The following is an 18,899-nucleotide window of genomic DNA, read 5'->3' as shown; positions in this document are numbered from 1 at the left end:
CTTTCCTGGTATTTTAATAATGCTTGTACTATGCGAACATTGTAATCAACAGCCCCACCACTAAAACATTTGTCACTATTGTTTTAGGAGCCTACCTTCATGGTGGTGGATTATATATAAGAACGCCGGTTGGCGGCAGTCGACAATAGCATGGTATGCTTTATGTAGCATTGGGTGACGCCTTAGTATTGAAACCACGAGCTGGTTAGATTCACCAATGGAAAAAATAATAATAATAATAATTTTTACATTTCTTGTAGGTTGTCCTGCCTGGCCACGTTTAGAAATATTTGTTTTGAAATCCTTTACACCTTAATGCCCTGCTCTACTTACAACCAAGTTTGGTATGTAGCAATTTTCTTTCTCAGCCCATTGCCTTAAAAGAAGTTCGGTTTTGAGAGTGATGAGTAAAATATTTTCTTTGCATCTTACAGATACAAAGAATAAAACAGCCCTCATGAGAGATCAGCGACACTGTGCCTGATCTCGAAACGCGTCGGCACTTTCATAGGGTGGAATAAAATGTCATCTCTACGATACTAGGACCGGCTGGTCCAGTATTGATTTGTTTAAGAGCCATTCATTCGTTTATAATTCCCCCTTGATTGGTTTTTCCTATTTTTCTCATTTTTTGATTGTAATGTTTGTTCTAATGTTGTTTGTGATGTATTCTTAGTTTTTTGTAATGTTTGATGCAAGAAATTTTCTTTTTGTACTGTGTAAAGAATCTGTTTTTCATGTATGTACAAAGTATATATAGGTGTGTAAATATTTAATGTATTGTTGTTTTCTGTCATATAGCTTGTCATAACTTGAAAAAGATAATAAACATTGACACTAAGTAGGATGTCGAGGAGGATCACAATAAATTGATCTTTTCCCTCCTAATAAGCTTGTAGAGGTTTTGTGGTTTGGGCAATTTGTGTTATATATTCTATAAAGGGTCTAGCCCCCACCACGTGTTTATGGACCTATCCCCTTTTGTTCTTAGAATTAAGTGGGAGAAGGGCAGGGATACACCTTGGCTTGCTGCTGTAAGAGAGAGCTTAAATAGCATGAATTTTGTGCACATCTTCCTAAACCCCACAGATTCGGAGGGTGTAAACAAAAAAGTCTCACATGATGCTCTATATGCACAGTATAGTAAAGCAAGCTACGGAAAGGAGGTACAGAAATCCTCCAATGCCAGGTATATGTCCTTGGAGGATAACTTTCATCTGCCACCCAGCTATCTTTTAAAACCCATAGGCCGATTTTCCGCTTAAGGGCTGGTACATTAAAATTATTTTTTATTTTGCCCTAGGTCATAACGTTAACCTTGATCAATTGCCATGCCCCTGTAACGACCGAAGCAACCAAACATTGCTTCATTTTTTATTCTTCTGTAATTTTTATCAAAAATACACCTAATGGTTTTTGATGCCATTATTCAAAAAATGTGCCACCAATCACTATTAAGCTGCTTACATGCAAATTCTTAAACTGGATGAGGATGAATTCATTTTTCGTGTAGGCTCTTTCTTGAAGGCAGCAGTACGTGCACGTGATACAATGTGTACCTCATGAAGGTTGTTTTTTTTTTTTTTTTTTTAATTTTTGAAAACCTTTATTGGTGCATCAAGGAAAAGTACAAATAGTGGCCTACAACCTTCAGGCCGGCCACAAATACTGTTGAGCACAGGTAAATGCAATATGTTGACGCGGTAGCATAGCAATAACAAATAGCAAGCAGTCAGCGGTTACACTGTAGATCACGTGCTATCGCGCCTCAGGAGTAATGAAGGTTAATTTTAAAATTTTTCATAGCAACTATTAGTGTCCAACTATTCTGTATCAATAAAATAGAGCACAAACGAAAGAAAAACACAGGGTTCATGCAGACGTGAGATAGCTGTAGCGACAGAGGCATAGACAGCCCAGCTAACCAGGTAACAAACACCCACCAGGCGGCATGGCGGCTAGAAGGTATGCAACAAAGATATCAGTCCCTAAGACCCTGACAGATATTCACCATCACCCGCCCGCCAGTAACGTCGACACGAACCCAAAATAGGAGAAAGAAGAGATAAATTAAAAAGAAAAAACAAGGCACCATAGGAACAGAAAAGAAACGAAAAACCCATCCCTCCACCCCCACCCTACACGCATGCGAAGGCTATGGCCTACCCCCCCCCCAGCAGCGCGTCTGTCGCCCCATAAACCCGAAATATAGAGTAAGAGTAGAAAGGAGAGAAAGAAAAAGATATAATGTCACCTTTGATATAGGGAGCAAGAAAAGAGAAATCCAATCTAAAACTCCCACAGAATACCTAACCCCGGAGGAGGGCCATTATTTCAGAGTCCCGGACTCCATTACCCGCACAAAACCTACAACACATCAACAACGTCAGAGCGATTACAAAAGTCATTGCCATTAAGATGGAGGGATACACAGGTAGAGCCCCTACGTACATCCAGACAGCGTCCCATCCCAAGTCCCCCCCGTCAATCAGTAACAAGTTCAAGACCACCACCAGTAACAGTTGTCCCCGGACTCCCAGCCCACAAATACATCCATCTAATTAGGAAGAAACAGAAATCAGGCACAGCAATTGCAACCCGAAATAAAATAAACATGCCAAATAATAGCAATTACAGTCTGAAATAGGGGGTTACACAAATGTATCAACACCAACAGGTCGGCAAGCGTTCCAGTCCGGGTCACAGTCAGTCGATCAGGCAGAATCAGCGAAAGAGAACACTTCAGCCCTGGCCTGAACGTTGGAACCCTCCCAAGCATGGGCGCCTCTGCGAGTACACCGCAGGCAGAACAAAGGAGCAAGATGGCCGCTCTCGATATAGAAGGAGCAGAGGGAGAGGAAATGAGTGTTCCCAGTCACCGTCCACCACCATGTCCACGATGACAAGCGCTTTTCCCACAACAGAACTGCACAAACACCAGCATTGCAAAAAAGGCCGTGATAGCACTGGCAGAGGCAAAGTCTCAGGTGCCGGAGTGAGAGGAGACTTTGTAGCTACAGCTTCGTCAGTAAGGGAACCTTCAATACAGTAGCCAGGGACAGAACGTTCCACAGTCTCATGCAGCAACATTGTATCCACCGCGAGTGGAATGAAAGGCAATAGGGGATCAGCCAGCCGCAGTCGTTCATAGTGAGAAACAGCTCCTTCAATCTTTCGCTCCAGCTCTTGGGTGTTACGTTGCCATGTCGCCCTTAGATCTGCAAGGGCCATCAGGATGTCTGCAGAGTTCAAGGCGTTCCCCAGCAGCGGCCGGTGGGCACTGTGCAGCGACGCCACCGGAGCATCTTCCAATTCGAGAGTAGGCAGGGCAGCAAGTACTGGGGATATGGGAACCTCCGCCTCACCGGTTCGGCAGACAGGCGCCATCACCGTCCCCGCAGTCAATCCACAGCGGAGGGGGGGGGGGGCGACTCAATAATCAGCAGGGACAGCAGTTAGAGCCACCAAAGGCGACACGGCTCTTAATCCGGTACCCGTACAGTGTGAAGGCCCCCCGCGATCTCTGTAGGTGCGGGTGATACGCGGCGGAGGAGGCGCCCCAAGATGGAGGTCGCTCAGGGTGATGGCCGCACAACAAAGGAAGCGTCGCCACACTGCCCCAGCCTCGCGAGTACCCACTCCGCCGCCGAAGGTAGCCTCGCCAGTCCGCCCACCTCTGCAGTCATCCACGGATCATGAAACGGCGGCTCCGCCTCAGCCCGTCCCACCGAGCACGACCAGCGGCGCCCGGCGGCGGCGCTCGGGGCAGAGTCCGGGGGCAGAGCCGGGAGTCATCAAACCATCGAAATCCACCCCCAAAACAGCCGGCAGGGATATTGGCAGGACGCGGTCGGCATCAACGCGTTCGTGGCTTCATCTGCACGCGTTGTAGGTAAGAGGAAATGTCAGGATTTTGTAAGAATAACAGGCGGGTTGCGGAGCCGGGAGCTCACACGTCCGGTCCGTCCGCCATCTTGGCTCCTCCCATGAAGGTTGTTTTTAATAATGTTATCTTAATATTGTATTTATGATTAGTGTTAAAATATTCTGAACACTGTCTATCTACGTTATCTATCTTATTTTTTATGTCAGAAACCCTACATATTCTACAAAGTCCATATTTAGAAAATGTTTTTATGAGGTTGCATCTCTTTTTAATCGACTGTGCTTTTTAATTGACTAATATATTATAATATTGCTATTTGATCTGTGCTTTTGTGGATATATTTATATCCGAATAAAGATTTTGAATTCAATTGAATTAGTTTCATTTTAGGCTGTCCTTGTCCTTGTTGTGTTGTCCTGAAGAAGGTGCGCCATGACTCTTTCTTAAATCACGCATACGTCAGGGTTGAAACGTCGACGTTCCTAACGGTCCAGTTGCATCAGGTCTTCTGGTCTCATAGTATCAAGAAATTTACAGTCTGCCAGAGACACTTGATTTCTCTCGATACTGTCACAGCGAAAATTCCCCTTTCCTTTTACCCCCGCACCTTGTACGATTTGTAAATACAATATATGTCCTTGTCTCCCTCATGTATGAATGACAATTATTTCACTTGAGGCACCAAGCACTTTTTTCACTTTATTTAGCATTACTATTCGATTATTGAATTGCTGACAGCTTTGTTAACCAGTGCATATAAAAAGTAATCCATTTTGGAACAGAAGTAAATACATAGGACTCTGTTTAAAGTTGTTTGTCGTTTGTGGTCCAGCTCATTTTCTGAGTAATAACATTGCTCATCTAAATGTATGGTTTATCTTCCGTTGAAGCAATTGTTCTCACCCGACAGAACCAATTGTAGCTTTTTGTATAGATACCCAGGTTCTGAGGGACACAGGGATGCCCCATTGTTACCACAAGCTTTGACTACCTGGGCATTAAACTGTTTGAAGGTGTGGCCTGGAAACAACACCTCAATAAGGCCTTCCTCGAATTCTCTCAGGTAACTGGGGCTCTAAGGAAGGAACATTGTCGCTCCTACACAAAACCAGTTGCACCGGCCTTGGAGATATTCAAATGTAAGGCAGTGAGCAGTGCCCTCAAAGGAGCAGAGCTCTGGTGTTTTGAATGTTCTCATAGAAACTGAAAATAGGTTTCTTAGGAACTTAGTGTCACTTCCACCGAGCACACCTCTCTGCCCCTTAACACTTGACATGGGCATTCAACCAGTCAAGGACCTAGTGAAGCTTTGCCCACTTCTATTCTGGCAGAGGCTTTTTACCACCCCAGAACTGTCCTTAGGCACAGCTGCCTTCGACGAGGTTTGTTCTTTGGATACATCAACTAAAATAGGATGGATCGAGCACATTAGAATCCTCATCTCTGTTATTGGGCTAAAAGGGCATAGCGTTAATTGTTCATTACCCCTCACCAAAAAACAAATCAAGGTGTTGTATTGGGACTGGGTAGAGCAGAATGATTCTAGGGACAGCAAGCGGGCAGATTAACGAGGAATTTAGGGACTTCAAAGTTAGCAATTCCCTGGAAAGCTATCTTGAGCTTATCAAGGTGCCGGCCGATACGAAACTATACATACAAATCAGGCACCGCAACTTGCCTGTAAACTTATTTACAAATTCCTGGCTATGCAATACTGCCCGTAACAAAGACTGTCCTTGCTATCCTGCCATGACCGAATCATTAGGTCACGTCTTTTTTCCTGTATTGCATACACTAAACTCAGGGCCAAATGGTTATTCTCCATTAGCAAGCAACTTGGAACTTGTGATTCTAGTGCAGCCTTGTACATACTAAAATCAGATACAACACCACTATTTGTGTGCGCAGTCCCAAAGTTCCTGGGTCACATATGGGAATCAGAAGGAAGGCCCTGAGATTAACCCTGACCTTCTCGTAAAACGTCTAGATCATGTTGGTGAGGGAATTAAACCTGATCATGATGAACTCACGCCACTGAATGATCTTTTTAGGCACCCACTTTTTCTTTCTTATGCTAGCTGTAGCACAACTAAATTAGTCATACTTCTTCATTCATTTGTAATAACGTTTTAAACAGCCTGCCAGACCCTTAAATTAGGTATCATGAATTGTTCAACACGCGGTGTTATGGTTATTTTAATAACCTTATGATAGAAGAAATGACTATGTTTACAAATAATAATTGTTATGCTCATGCTTTGTGAAGGCATTAAATACCTTTTATAATAATTTTACATATGTATTTGTACTTTTATGGTCTGACGATCGGAATAAAATTTTTATTGATTGATTGATTGATTAATTGCTATGGCATCCAAACTTGCAATTATAAATGTATTATCGTCTGCAAACACAATCATTCATACATCTTCATACATCAGCACTTTTTAATATAAACATTCTTGTATTATCTTAAAAGAAATGAAATTCAATTTGATGTCAGGTACCAGCAGGTTGCCATTTAACACCACAGACATGTTGTTCTGTTCTATGTATTCATTTTCCTGTGTATTCTGCCTATGTGATGATTTATTATCTTCCGTTATATGGGCAAGCTCTCAATGGCAGTGGTGGAGAACTAGGTAGCGTCCATGACAAAACATGGCCAAATGAGACATAACTGTCATCAGCACATTCACCTTCCACCCCCTCCTCCTTTGTTTTTGCAGTAACTACCACACTGGCTGAGGAAATAGAATAGAAAGCTCCCAATGTCTCAGGAGGAATTGGGGGTTATCTGAAAGTGGATCCTCCAAAAATATCCTCAGCTCTACAAGGGACCAGACACCCAGCTGAGCAATGCAGTGTGTGCCTGAAAATATGGCAGGATGAGGCCAGGTGCTACAGTGCAGTGAGTGCTGACACTCATAGAGCAAGGGAGTTCCACAAGTGGTAGAAGGACCTCTGGCACCGGAATCACCTCATGGCAAAGAATATGCTGGGCATATTCTCCCATTCCCAGATTTAGTACAACTAGCGTTGCCAGCTGGCCAATTTTATATCATCATTGCCAGTATTTAAATGTCTCATCTGCTACACAAAGTAGGAAAGTTGCTTTAGGTTTCCAACTTATTAGTACATACTTCAAACAGCGTATATAGGAAGAAAGCACTTTAAAATGTGTTCTGTAGCTGGTTAATGATCCCCGACTAATCATTAAAGTAATCAAAGACAAGCTACAAAAAAATACAGGCAATTTTATATAAGGCCCTATTTAAGTCTTGGCCTTTGCAGACTCTGAAAACACGAACAGATGATCAGTAGTTTTCTCTTAGAAAGTTAAATCCTGAGTAATGCATTCTCTCCCAATTAAACAAGGAGGTCCTAGAAACAGATTGGCTGACCTTCCAGTCTCAGCTGAAGATGCACCAGCAGCAGTAGCAATGCTATTAATCTTGTTGTATACTACGAAGTAATGTTTTATCTATGAATTTAATGTTTTATAATGTCCTGCAAATACTTAATGTCTCTTCTTAGGTTCATGTTATTTGTATTATATGCTGTGTATATTAATAAATGTCATTAATGTAACATTTTATAATTTTTTTGTTTAGAAGTTTGAATCTTGTATCATATTTTGACACATAGGAATGTAGATATGAAAAGTCATTTTTCAAGCACACTTATGTCATCTTTGTCATATGACCTTATTTTTATAATGACTGACTTCATATTGTTAAATTAATAAAATACCTAAACTCTTGATTATTTTTATTTTGTTATCCATACATCATAGACAGAGCGGAACATGTAACAGCCAATTTAACACGGTAACACACAAACAAATGGTAATTTCAAGGCCATGTACATGCAGGACTCTTCCATTATTTGTCCAGCTAATAGCCACAAATACTGCACCAATCTTTTGAACTACAAATCATGCTTAGTTTCCTGTTTTCGATGACAAGGGAATATAAGGGTCTTGAAACATTTTTGGCTAAAAACTACTATGAAAACTCAGAGAACACCAGGCCCAACTTACTTGTCTATCGGGCCAAGGTGCTTCGCTGGTCGGTCTGACTTCTCTGCAGCTTATGTTATGTTCCTTTTCAAAGCAGCAAATCTTATTCAGCAATCCTTTGCCAAAGGGTGTCCGAACATTTGGAATTCTTGTAGGCTACAGCCTCACTCCTCATCCCACTGAAGATTTTTGACTTCTAAAAAGAGACTAAGAAATCAAACACCTTTAATTATTGTACACAAGTCATTCCTGTGTAATACTGGACTCAGACAAACAGGCGTATGTACTAACAGGTTTAGAACAAGGCTGCCCAGTGTAGATCTGGGTGAGCAAGACTATTGCCAGATTTCCTGGATATCTGTGTAACATACATACATATAAAATACATTTAAATGGAACATATTTGAATAGTCTGTGGTGTTGCTGACAATCCAGCTTAGATCTATGTTAGGCAGTACCCAAACTATGAAGCAATGACCAACCTCATTGAAGCAATGTGCCTTGTTTCTGTACAGGTTACATCAGTGTGATAAACTCCTACTGTAAAAATACATCTATGGGTTTTATCTGCGTGAGGTCAAATGCATCCACCTCTGCTCTCTCATTACAATTTCCACATGCTGGACTTTTAAAAGTGCACTATCCACTTAAAGTTGTCTTTAAGTAATTTTTCCCTTTAAGCATTGAAACACCTATGGCAGAGGTATATGGCCTTATTTAGAGTTTAGCAGATGGGGTACTCTATCAAAATATGATGGATAACCCATCCACTTTATTACAAGTGCCATTGGCTATAATTGACTGTAATATTGCAGACTGATCTTCCATTATGTAAGCAAATAAGACCGCCTTAGTTGACATGTTCTCTAGATTTTTGTGAAGACACTGGCTGCTTTTCTAAACCTCCATAGACAATGCACCAACCTAAATCAGATAACTAGTTGTACTGCAACCATTCCACGACCCATTGAACAATTCAGCAAGGTGTGTTCTATGGAACTATGTGGCTGAGAATATACCCTGATAATTAGTACACCTCCAAAACTTCTTTCATTAAGAATAACACACTCAATAACACTAAATCGTAATGGACATTATATGAATTGTAGCAGTAATAAGGACAAATAATTCAGCAGTTTCAACAGTTACTAAAAGTGTGAATAATAGACACCACTTGAACATAATTGCTTCTATTAATCTATAGAAAATCCTAAATTTCATCTAAAATATTTTAGCAAAGTAGAAAATAAAACTTAATTTGAGTTTCAGAGATGGCGCACACCTGCATACCCTTCCTACTTGCAAACGGGTTACCACCAATTTGAAATTAGCGGCATATTGCAAATGTTTTGCAACTGGATTTCAGTCACAAAACATTCACACATACCACTGCGATTCGGTATTCAGAAAGGACCCCTCTTGATACGCCCCTTCCTAATACTGAATCGCAAACCCAATTTGGGATACAGTTATAGATTACTGAATCACAAATAGGACTTTCTACATCCCAAAAAGCATTTTTGTGTTTGGAAACAGGCCGATTCTGTAAATCGGTCCATTTGTGACTGGCAAAAAGGTTTGTGCATGTGGCCCTAAGTGCCTCCCATCCCAGTAGTTTTTAAAAGGATCCAGAGATATGATTCTGTATGGCCTGTCCAATGCTGCCTGGCATAAAGACTCAGGGGGTTCTGTCCACCTGGCCTTCATGGACTTGTCAGTGCCTCTGATACAGTCAATCAGGAGAAACTGTGGGAAAATGGGTGTTGAGGACACACTGATTACCCTACTGCGTAGGCTTCACACTACCACCACTGTTACCATAAGATATGGCCCGCAAGGGGGAACAGGCCAGGGCTATAGTCTCCACAGAAGGTTTTCGGCTGGGGTGCATTTTAGCTCCCTTTGACTTTTTAATTTATACCAACGGCCTAGAGGCATTTTTATTAGACAAGGAAATCAATTTCCCCCGAATTGGGGGCAATCCGGTCCCACTACTATTGTATGAGTATGATACTGTGCTAATGGCCCTGACAGCAAACAGTCTCCAAAAATCACTCAATGCCTTCACAGATTTTATGTTGCCACTTGATTTAAAAGTACATTTTATTAAATCATTCACTATGGCGTGTTGTCCTAAACCTACTAAAACTAGAAAATTTTGCTGTAAGGAATAAGAGTATTGATAAATTGAACAATTTTAACTATTTAGGGAACATTTGTAATAATAAGATAAATTGGGAACCACTTGATGCTGCAAGGGTGCAACATGCGGGCAGGGTTGTTGAGGGGCTCTTCCGCTTTGCCTGCAAACTGGGTCATAAGCCGGTGACAGAGCTGGTTGCACTCTACAAAGCCAAATGTTTGTTGGTTACCATAAAAGTCGCCATTTACAGGTCATGGAAAACAAATTCATAAAAAGGCTCTTGATGACCCCAAATAGCGCCCTTACACTCTTTTATCATTGTGAGTTTGGGCTGGAATGTTTAGAGGATCCTTTTGATATTGCCCCTTTGCTTCTATGGGCAAACATTTGGCTGTCTTAGGAGTTAATTTTCTCAAGGGAGGTTATTAAAGATTGTATTAATCTAAACAGAGCACTGTTGATCCCTTGGCTCCGATTTGTTACAGATAAATTCCACAAGATAGGCCTGGGGCATTACTTTGACAATCCTGCTATTATAAATACAAATGTGAAAGTCATCATAAAAGTGGCACATTATTCCAGGGTAAACAAGTGCCGCCCAGAACTTGAGGTGACAAGTCTCCCATGTGTGTTCCCTGCCCAACAGAAATGTTATCTAACATTCACCATAAATGTACAGACACAATTTTATTTAACTAGATTTCGCTTATGTACTTTGCACTTTTTATTGGCTGTTCCGAGACGGTCAGGATGGGTTGACAAACCTATGCCCTGCCCATGCGATAATTTGGCAGCTCAGAGCACTTTGCACCTTATACTATTTTGCCCCCTTTATAAAGAGCCGAGGGGACAATTTCTAGCCCCACTCTTAAGAGGAATCAGACCCTGTACCTATATCAAGGGCTTTAATTATCTGCATTATCTGGCTACCTCGGCTTTATGCACTGCAGTTTCTAGTTATATTAAAGTTACAATCACTATTTGGAAACAGTATGAGTCATGATCTCATGAGCATGATGAGCATGATGGGTTATACATCTAGTAGTATTAAGTACTCTTTATGGTGGACTATATTCTTTTTAAATGATTGATTTTTATGAACTTTTTTTTACTAGTTCTATCTATGCTGCTGTGTAATTAGGCAATGGGAATTTGAATCTGTACTGTTTATTTTTCAACTTTTATGGTCTCTGGAACCGAATAAAGTTACTTTAGACTTTGACTCCTCTTGCCCCTCTGTGCTCAACTTAAATAACAAAAGCTCCACTTTGTTAAAAACACTTAACAGAAGCAATAAACAGAAAGTGGCCTGATATCCTTTCAATTATTTTTGTTCCACCAGTTTGCGCCCTGCTAGAAACTCTCAGAAAACAATAACAAGCAAATGTAAAAAGAAGCTGTTAACATTTTAGATTAAATACTGCAAATAAATTCATGTAAGCTTGATTATCATGCTGCAGAATATGATAATATATATTAAACATGCATCATATGAATCATACATATTCCGCATTCTGAATAATTAACTAGCATATGTAAGTAGAATCACACATATTCAGCATTCTGATTATTTGTAGAATAGAAAAACAATATTAATAAAATAGTTCTAGCTAAAGAGCGACATAGCTGTCTTTGCACACATGATGTTGAAACCACGCCAAGAGCACTTTGCAACACATGTTCATAAATTCTCGTTAGGGGTTATTGTTGATTTTCAAAATGGATGCCTGACATGGTCAGATTGAATGCTGCACCATATACGAATATACCATTTGTTGTTTCATCGCTGTTGCAGCTTGCACATTGGACATCATCTTACAAATAGGGTAGTTCTCATAAAAATGGATTTGAGTGGGTTGCATGCTAACCTACCTCATTAATATTCATCAGGTAGGCCACAAGTTGTGACTCTCTGATTGGAGGCCATCAGAAAGATTGTGGCCTGCTAAGGCCAGAAGATCATGTCTGTGATTGCCTCACAAAAAAGAAAACAACATTTTTAAAAATGCAGCCCATTTCCCCAAAGAAAATGGAGCTGTGTTTAATTAAACTTTTCTTTTTTTAAAGTTTGATTAAGAATTGGCAGTGTTCCCCTGAACTATTGCCTACTCCCACACAAACATTTCTTTCAAGATTCACAATGAGAAAGGGTCACAAGCTGCTCCCTTCTCTTTTGCAAATGCATTAACATCCTAACTAGTGAGTGAAGATTTTTCAACGTTTGGCAACCGGATTCTGGCAGCAAAATATTGAAACATCACATACTGATTTGCAGTTTGGAAGAGAAGCCTACAAAATGCCTCTTCCAAATTTTGAATCGATATTAATTTCTAAAGCAAACTTAGGATTGAGCAAACTTTTACTAGCATGGCTTTAGTATATTCAAAACAACATTTTAACTGCGGCAAACACTGAATTGAAGACTTTGGAACGGTTAAAACAACTGGTTTTATTTGTTGACCACATAGCATCCTAGGCACACTAATGTACAATGCTGCACTGCATCTTAGGGACATTAGCTCATTATAACTCGCTACTTTACTGTGTCTTTTGTTCACTAATCCAGTAATGCTTTATTCATTTCCCCATACACATTCTACAATCAATACAAACATATTAAATACATGTAAAATAACTTGTTTAAATGTATTAAGCTCACTTGTAAAGCCAAGATCCATTATAACGTTTTACCTTATATAAAATGTTCAGTCAATCGATCAATCAATCAGAACATTTGTAAAGTGCACTACTTATCCGTGAGGGTCTCAAGCGCGGGGGGGGGTGGAGGGGGGTGGTGCTGCAACTGCTCGAATAGCCAGGTCTTGAGGAGTCTTCTGAAGGTTAGCAGGTCATGGGTCTGCCGTAGGAGGATGGGGAGGGTGTTCCAGGTCTTGACGGCGAGGCAGGAGAACGATCTGCCGCCGGAGGTCGCTCTTCGGATGGAGGGCGAGGTCGGCGGAGTGGAGCTGGCAGTTGGGGGTGTAGAAGCTGAGTCGTCTGTTGAGGTATGATGGTCCGGTGCATTTTGTGCGTGGGTGAGGAGCTTGAAGGTAATCCTCTTGTTGATGGGGAGCCAGTGCAGGTCTCTCAGGTGGGGTGTGATGTGGCTGCGGTGAGGGATGTCGAGGATCAGGCGTGCAGAGTTGTTCTGTATGCATTGCAGTCGTTTCAGGAGTTTTGCCGAGGCTCCTGCGTAGAGGGCGTTTCCGTAGTCCAGCCTGCTGCTGACAAGGGCCTGGGTGACCGTTCTTGTTTCGGTGGGGATCCACCTGTAGAATCTTGCGGAGCATGTGGATGGTGTTGAAGCAGGAGGACGAGACAGCGTTGACCTGCTCTGCCATGGAGAGAGTGGAGACGAGGATAAACCCTTGGTTGCATGCGTGGTCGGTGGGTGTTGGAGCTGTTCCCAATGCGGTTGGCCACCAGGAGTCATCCCAGGTGGAGGGGGTGGAGCTGAGGATGAGGACTTGTCCCAGTTTAGCTTCACTCAGGTGTTCTTGATCCACCCGGCGATGTCCTTCATTCCTTCATGGAGGTTGGTTTTGGCGGTGAGGGGGTCCTTGGTGAGGGAGAGGATCAGCTGGGTGTCATCAGCATATGAGATGATGTTGAGGTCATGCATCCGGGCGACGTGGGCGAGCCGTACCATGTAGATGTTGAACAACGTTGGGCTGAGGGATGAGCCCTGGGGTACGTCGCAGATGATCTTGGTGGCTTCGGAGCGGAAAGGGGGGAGGCGGACCTTCTGGGTTTTGCCTGAGAGGAAGGAGGTGGTCCAGCCCAGAGCCTTGTCTCGGATCCCAGCGTCGTGGAGGCGTTTGCGTAGGGTGCGGTGACAGACGGTGTCAAAGGCGGCTGACAGGTCCAGAAGGATGAGGGCCACAGTTTCTCTGTTGTCCAGCAGGGCCCAGATGTCATCAGTGGCTGCGATGAGGGCAGTTTTGTACTGTGATTGCTGCGGAACCCGTAGTGGTATGTATCCAGGTTGCTGTTTTCCTCGAGGTAGCAGGTCAGTTGTCTGTTGACGGTCTTCTCGATGACCTTCACAGGGAACGGGAGCAGGGAGATGGGTCGGAAGATCTTGAGGTCCTTGAGATCAGCCTTGGGTTTTTTGAGTAGGGCGTTGATCTCGGCGTGCTTCCAACTCTCCGGGAAGGTTGCTGTCTCAAAGGAGATGTTGATGGCTTTCCGGTGATGGGTTGCGATGGTGGTGCTGGCTTTGTTGAAGATGTGGTGTGGGCATGGGTCTGATGGAGATCTGGAGTGGATGGTGTTCATGATTTTGATGGTGTCGTTGTTGTTTATGTTGGTCCAGGAGAGCAGGGGGTCGGTGCGGACGGTGGCCATGGAGACGGAGGTCTCAGTGGTTGTCTGGCGGTCGTGACTTTGAAGCTGTCCTGAATGTCTGCAATCTTACAATGGAAGAAGGTGGCAAGGGAGTCGCACAGGCCTTGCGAAGGTGGGATGTCATTAGTGTTGGAGCTGATGTTGGAGAGTTCCTTCAGGATGTTGAAGAGCTCTTTGCTATTGTGTGTGTTGTTGTCTAGGCGGTCTTAGAAGGAGGCTCTTTTGGCGGATCTGATGAGTTGATGGTGTCTACGGGTGGCGTTCTTGTGGGCTGCGTGGCTGTCTGGTGTCTGTTCGCTGTGCCATTTCTTCTCTAGCTTACGGCAGGTTTGCTTGGAGGCCTGGAGGTCTTCAGTGAACCAGTTGACTGTCTTGCTGGTGTTTCTGTTGGAGGGTTTCTTGATCGGGGCAAGGGTGTTGGCGCAGTCGTCAATCCATTGCCTGAGGCTGGGGGGCGGCGGTGTCGGGGGCGGTGGGGTCAGAGGGTGTTCTCCTGGTGAGGGTGGTGGTTAGCTGGTCTTCAGTGACTTTGCACCAGCAGCAGCGGGGGATCTGTTGGGTACGGTGGTGCATGGTGGGTTTCCGGAAGGTGAAGTGGATGCAGTCACTCTTTCCATTTGTAGAAGGATCCCCGACCATGCTTTTAAAATTTACTGTACCACATTGTACAGTTCCTATATAGTTGTCAGTCCTTTGCTTAATCAGAGTGACTGACTGTAAGAAACACAACACAGTACTGTGTATCTCCATATCATGTTTCCATATAAAGAGTATAAGCAGTAGCAGTCGGTGGTGGGAGTGCTGCAGGGCGGTGATGTGGGGAGGGGAGGGGCAGGGTGGGGGGTAGTAAACTATGGAATACGGACAAATACAGGTAAGTAAACATAAAAAAAACGAATTTTGTTGCTGTCACTGCATTGCATTTGGCGCTGGAGTGCACACAACAAAATTCGTTTTGCAATAGCAACATGACACCCTATTGGAACCATCAAATCATTCAACCTTGGTGGCATTTTATTCTCACAGGAGTATCAGAGATTGGCTCTTAGTTTAACTGGCCCAACATAGGTGAAACCACCTGGCACTTCTCCCCCTTCTCTGATTTCAGATTCTTCCAGAACTCTCCTACAATGCCCCAAACAAATTCTGGTAATTGAAGCAGCAAATCATTTGTGATAATGTTCTATGGTGTTTACTTGTATGTATAATCCATTGCTTTACCATAGTAAGTAATGCAAAGATCTGCCAAGAGGTATGTTTTCTGAATTTGACTATCCAGGGAGGTTGTTGACAACTTCCCTATTTTTATGTTAGGTAGCCTGTACTCCAGTTTACCAAAGAAGACGGTAAGTATTACACTTTTCTATTTGTTACTTGCTTAAACATTTTAAATTCAAGGCAGCTATCACATTTTGTCAGTGTTACTGTAAACCATTGACTTCAACTAGGCTAGAAAAGGTATAAACATATGTCATACGAACATTTGTTTTTCTATAGTTGTTAATCAGTTTAACCTTCACTATCAATAATAATAATTTCTTTATTCGGTTTTTAACAATGCAAAACCATAAAAGTTATCACAATGTACATACTTATTTATATAAAAACAAATTATTACGCAACATAGTAGAAAAGAAAGGATCAAAAGGAAAGAAGTGACTATTTTAAAAAGAGACACTCTCACCCATTACATCAGGACCCTGTGTTACCATAATAGATCAGGGAACAACAAGCACCTTAGATGTAGCTGAAATAGTATCCCTCCTAACCTGGGGGATAACGCTTTTCCTGACGCATTATGATATTAATAATCATTATTCTATTAATGAAACAATACTATTATTGGTGTTTATGGTAATATTAGCAATAATACTATTAGCTTTGAATATTTAGATTTTTCCTCATTCACCATTGTAGTGAAATTCAGAGTCCGGAGTTGTATTTAAATTAGGATTGATTGCAAATAATATACTCCAGCAAGGGAAACAGCAGCATGCACGAAATAATACAGCCACCAGCTTCTGTAAAGATGCTTGAGCCCACATTCCATAACACATTAAATACAATTCAAATTCTATATATTTAACTAAGGAAATCTAAAAGGAACAAGCTACAGTACAAAGAACAAGATAACAAGAATACAACATTACACAATACAACATATCCACCCCCCGAAAAAAAATGCAATTACAGTAAGCATACAAGTTCAATTGTATAAGTAGTCTTAAAATGTATTGGGTTTTGTGATAATGCGTCCTGAACTCACCTTCTTGCATCTCTCTCTTGGGACAGGCTAGTGGAGGGACCCTGGTCAATATCCTCACACTGTTTCTGTCCGTTAACCACTATATCCTTGCTATCACCAACCGCTCCATTTCCAGTCACACCAGAACTACACTTTCCCAACAACCAATCAGACAAATTTTTTTTGCTTTTTGACCACTCATCTCAAATGCATCATTAGGAACTCTTTACTCCTTTGTATGCAGAAATACGAATCAAATGCTATACCCTGCCGCAGGGTCAGATTGGGATCACAATTTGGCCCGGGCACTGACGAAAAAAGTGGTCCACATTTGTGGGGCGTGGCCCACCTTCGCGGGGCGTGGCCCACATTCGTGAGGCGTGGCCCACATTTCCAGGCATGGCCCACATTTGCGGCCGTGCCCTTTCATGAAACACACAAGGAATGTAAGTGGGAGGATATTGTTCTTGGGAAGGACGCAGGGCCAAGGTGACAATGTCCTACAAGCTGAGGAACTGAAAAACAGCCAGACCCCTTTCTTTAACCAAATTATTCCCAGATCTCCAGCGCAGGAGCAATTGAAAAAAGTGAGGCCCCTTTCTCCTAAAAAATTATTCCCCAGCCCTCCAGCCCTCCAGTGCAGGAGCACCTGTAAACTGTGAGGCCCTTACTTTTAAAAATGATTCCCCAGCCCTCCAGCGCAGGAGCACCTGAAAAACAGTGAGGCCCCTTTCTATGAAAAAATTATTCCCCAGCCCTCCAGCGCAGGAGCACCTGAAAACAGCGAGGCCCCATCTATTTCTTAATTACTCAGCCCTTCACTACCTCAGGGCACTGGCGTTGCAGGAGAGGGGCTAAAGCAAAAACACAACTGCTGGGCCATCCATGGGGGTTGGGGGGGAGGCTAAGGTAAAGATGGTGAGATTTCCCCACATCACCTGCCCCCACAGCGAGACCCATTCTTCCTCGCCCACTATGCCCTGAATGAGAAGGGCTGTGGGCGAGGTGTTAAAGCAAACACTGTTTCTGGGCTGTGTGGGCGCCAGGGGGGTCCGAGGGGAAAATGGCTCAAAGGCCTGAAAAACACCTGGCCCCAAGGGAGGCCGATTCTGGCATCAATCACCCCTCCCCAGCCCACCATCAGCGTGATTTCAGGGTAGGGGGTCAAGGAGAGGCCACAGCTGATCATCTCTGAACAGCCACACTGAGAGGCCGCTTTCCTCTCCCTGTCAGTGCTCTCTGTGGACTGGTAAAGGGGGAAAAAACGGGCCCACAGAGTGCACTGAGACACCAGCCTTCCGGCCCATGCCCGAGTTCCCCCCAGTGCCAATACGCCCCTGCCCTGCCGTCACTCAACTGAACTGAGTTCCACAAAACCATAACCACTTGCAAAGGTTGAAAATATCTGCCTCCATTCTTTTTATAAACTCAAGGTTTGTTGACTCTCACCCAATCCGTGATTCGTACTCCTACCGGTTTGCAGCTACACTTTTTGTTGAGATACTTCTTACACTTATCCTGAATCTTGTGTACTCTTTCCTTAAACACATCTGGAGTCCATTCACTCCTCTTGGAACTGTGCTTCCATGCTACATTGTCCTTCATAGATGGCAATATGCCGGTAATAAGCTCAAAAGGACTTAGGGCCCGATGTAGGTAATCTTGATTTACCTACTCTTTAAATACCGAATCATACCGATTCGGTATTTAAAAGTAGGTAAATTGGAAGTAGGCAGATGTAGGTAATTTTTCTTTTTCAATTACAGAATCTGTAAGATTCGGTATTTACCGATTCGGTAATTACCGAATCGGTATTTGCCATTGATTCCTATGGGCCTTGAAGCCCATAGGAATCAATGGCAAATACCGATTCGGTAATTACCGAATTGGTAAATACCGAATCCTGCCAGGGGGAACGGGGTCACTTTGACACCCTGTAGCACCCCAATGTCAGTCTTGTGTGCCATGTGGCACACATACATGCCCTAAGGGCATGTCTGTGTGTCACATGGCACAGATGTGCATGTACACCTGAATTCGTTATTTACCATGCAATAGTATTACATGGTAAATAACGAATTCTTAGGGGCCTGTGGCACTGTTTAAAGCGCCACCTACATCTGCATTTACAGATTCTGTATTTTTACAGAGTCTGTATTTACCAATTCGGTAATTTTACCGATTCGGTAAATACAGATTCGGTAAAAATACCGAATCTGTAAATACATGCCCCCTACATTGGAAAAGGCATTTACAG

This window comes from Lissotriton vulgaris, chromosome 5 (genome assembly GCF_964263255.1).
Source record: "Lissotriton vulgaris chromosome 5, aLisVul1.2, whole genome shotgun sequence".
NCBI lineage: Eukaryota > Metazoa > Chordata > Amphibia > Caudata > Salamandridae > Lissotriton > Lissotriton vulgaris.
This window is presented reverse-complemented; position numbering follows the sequence as displayed.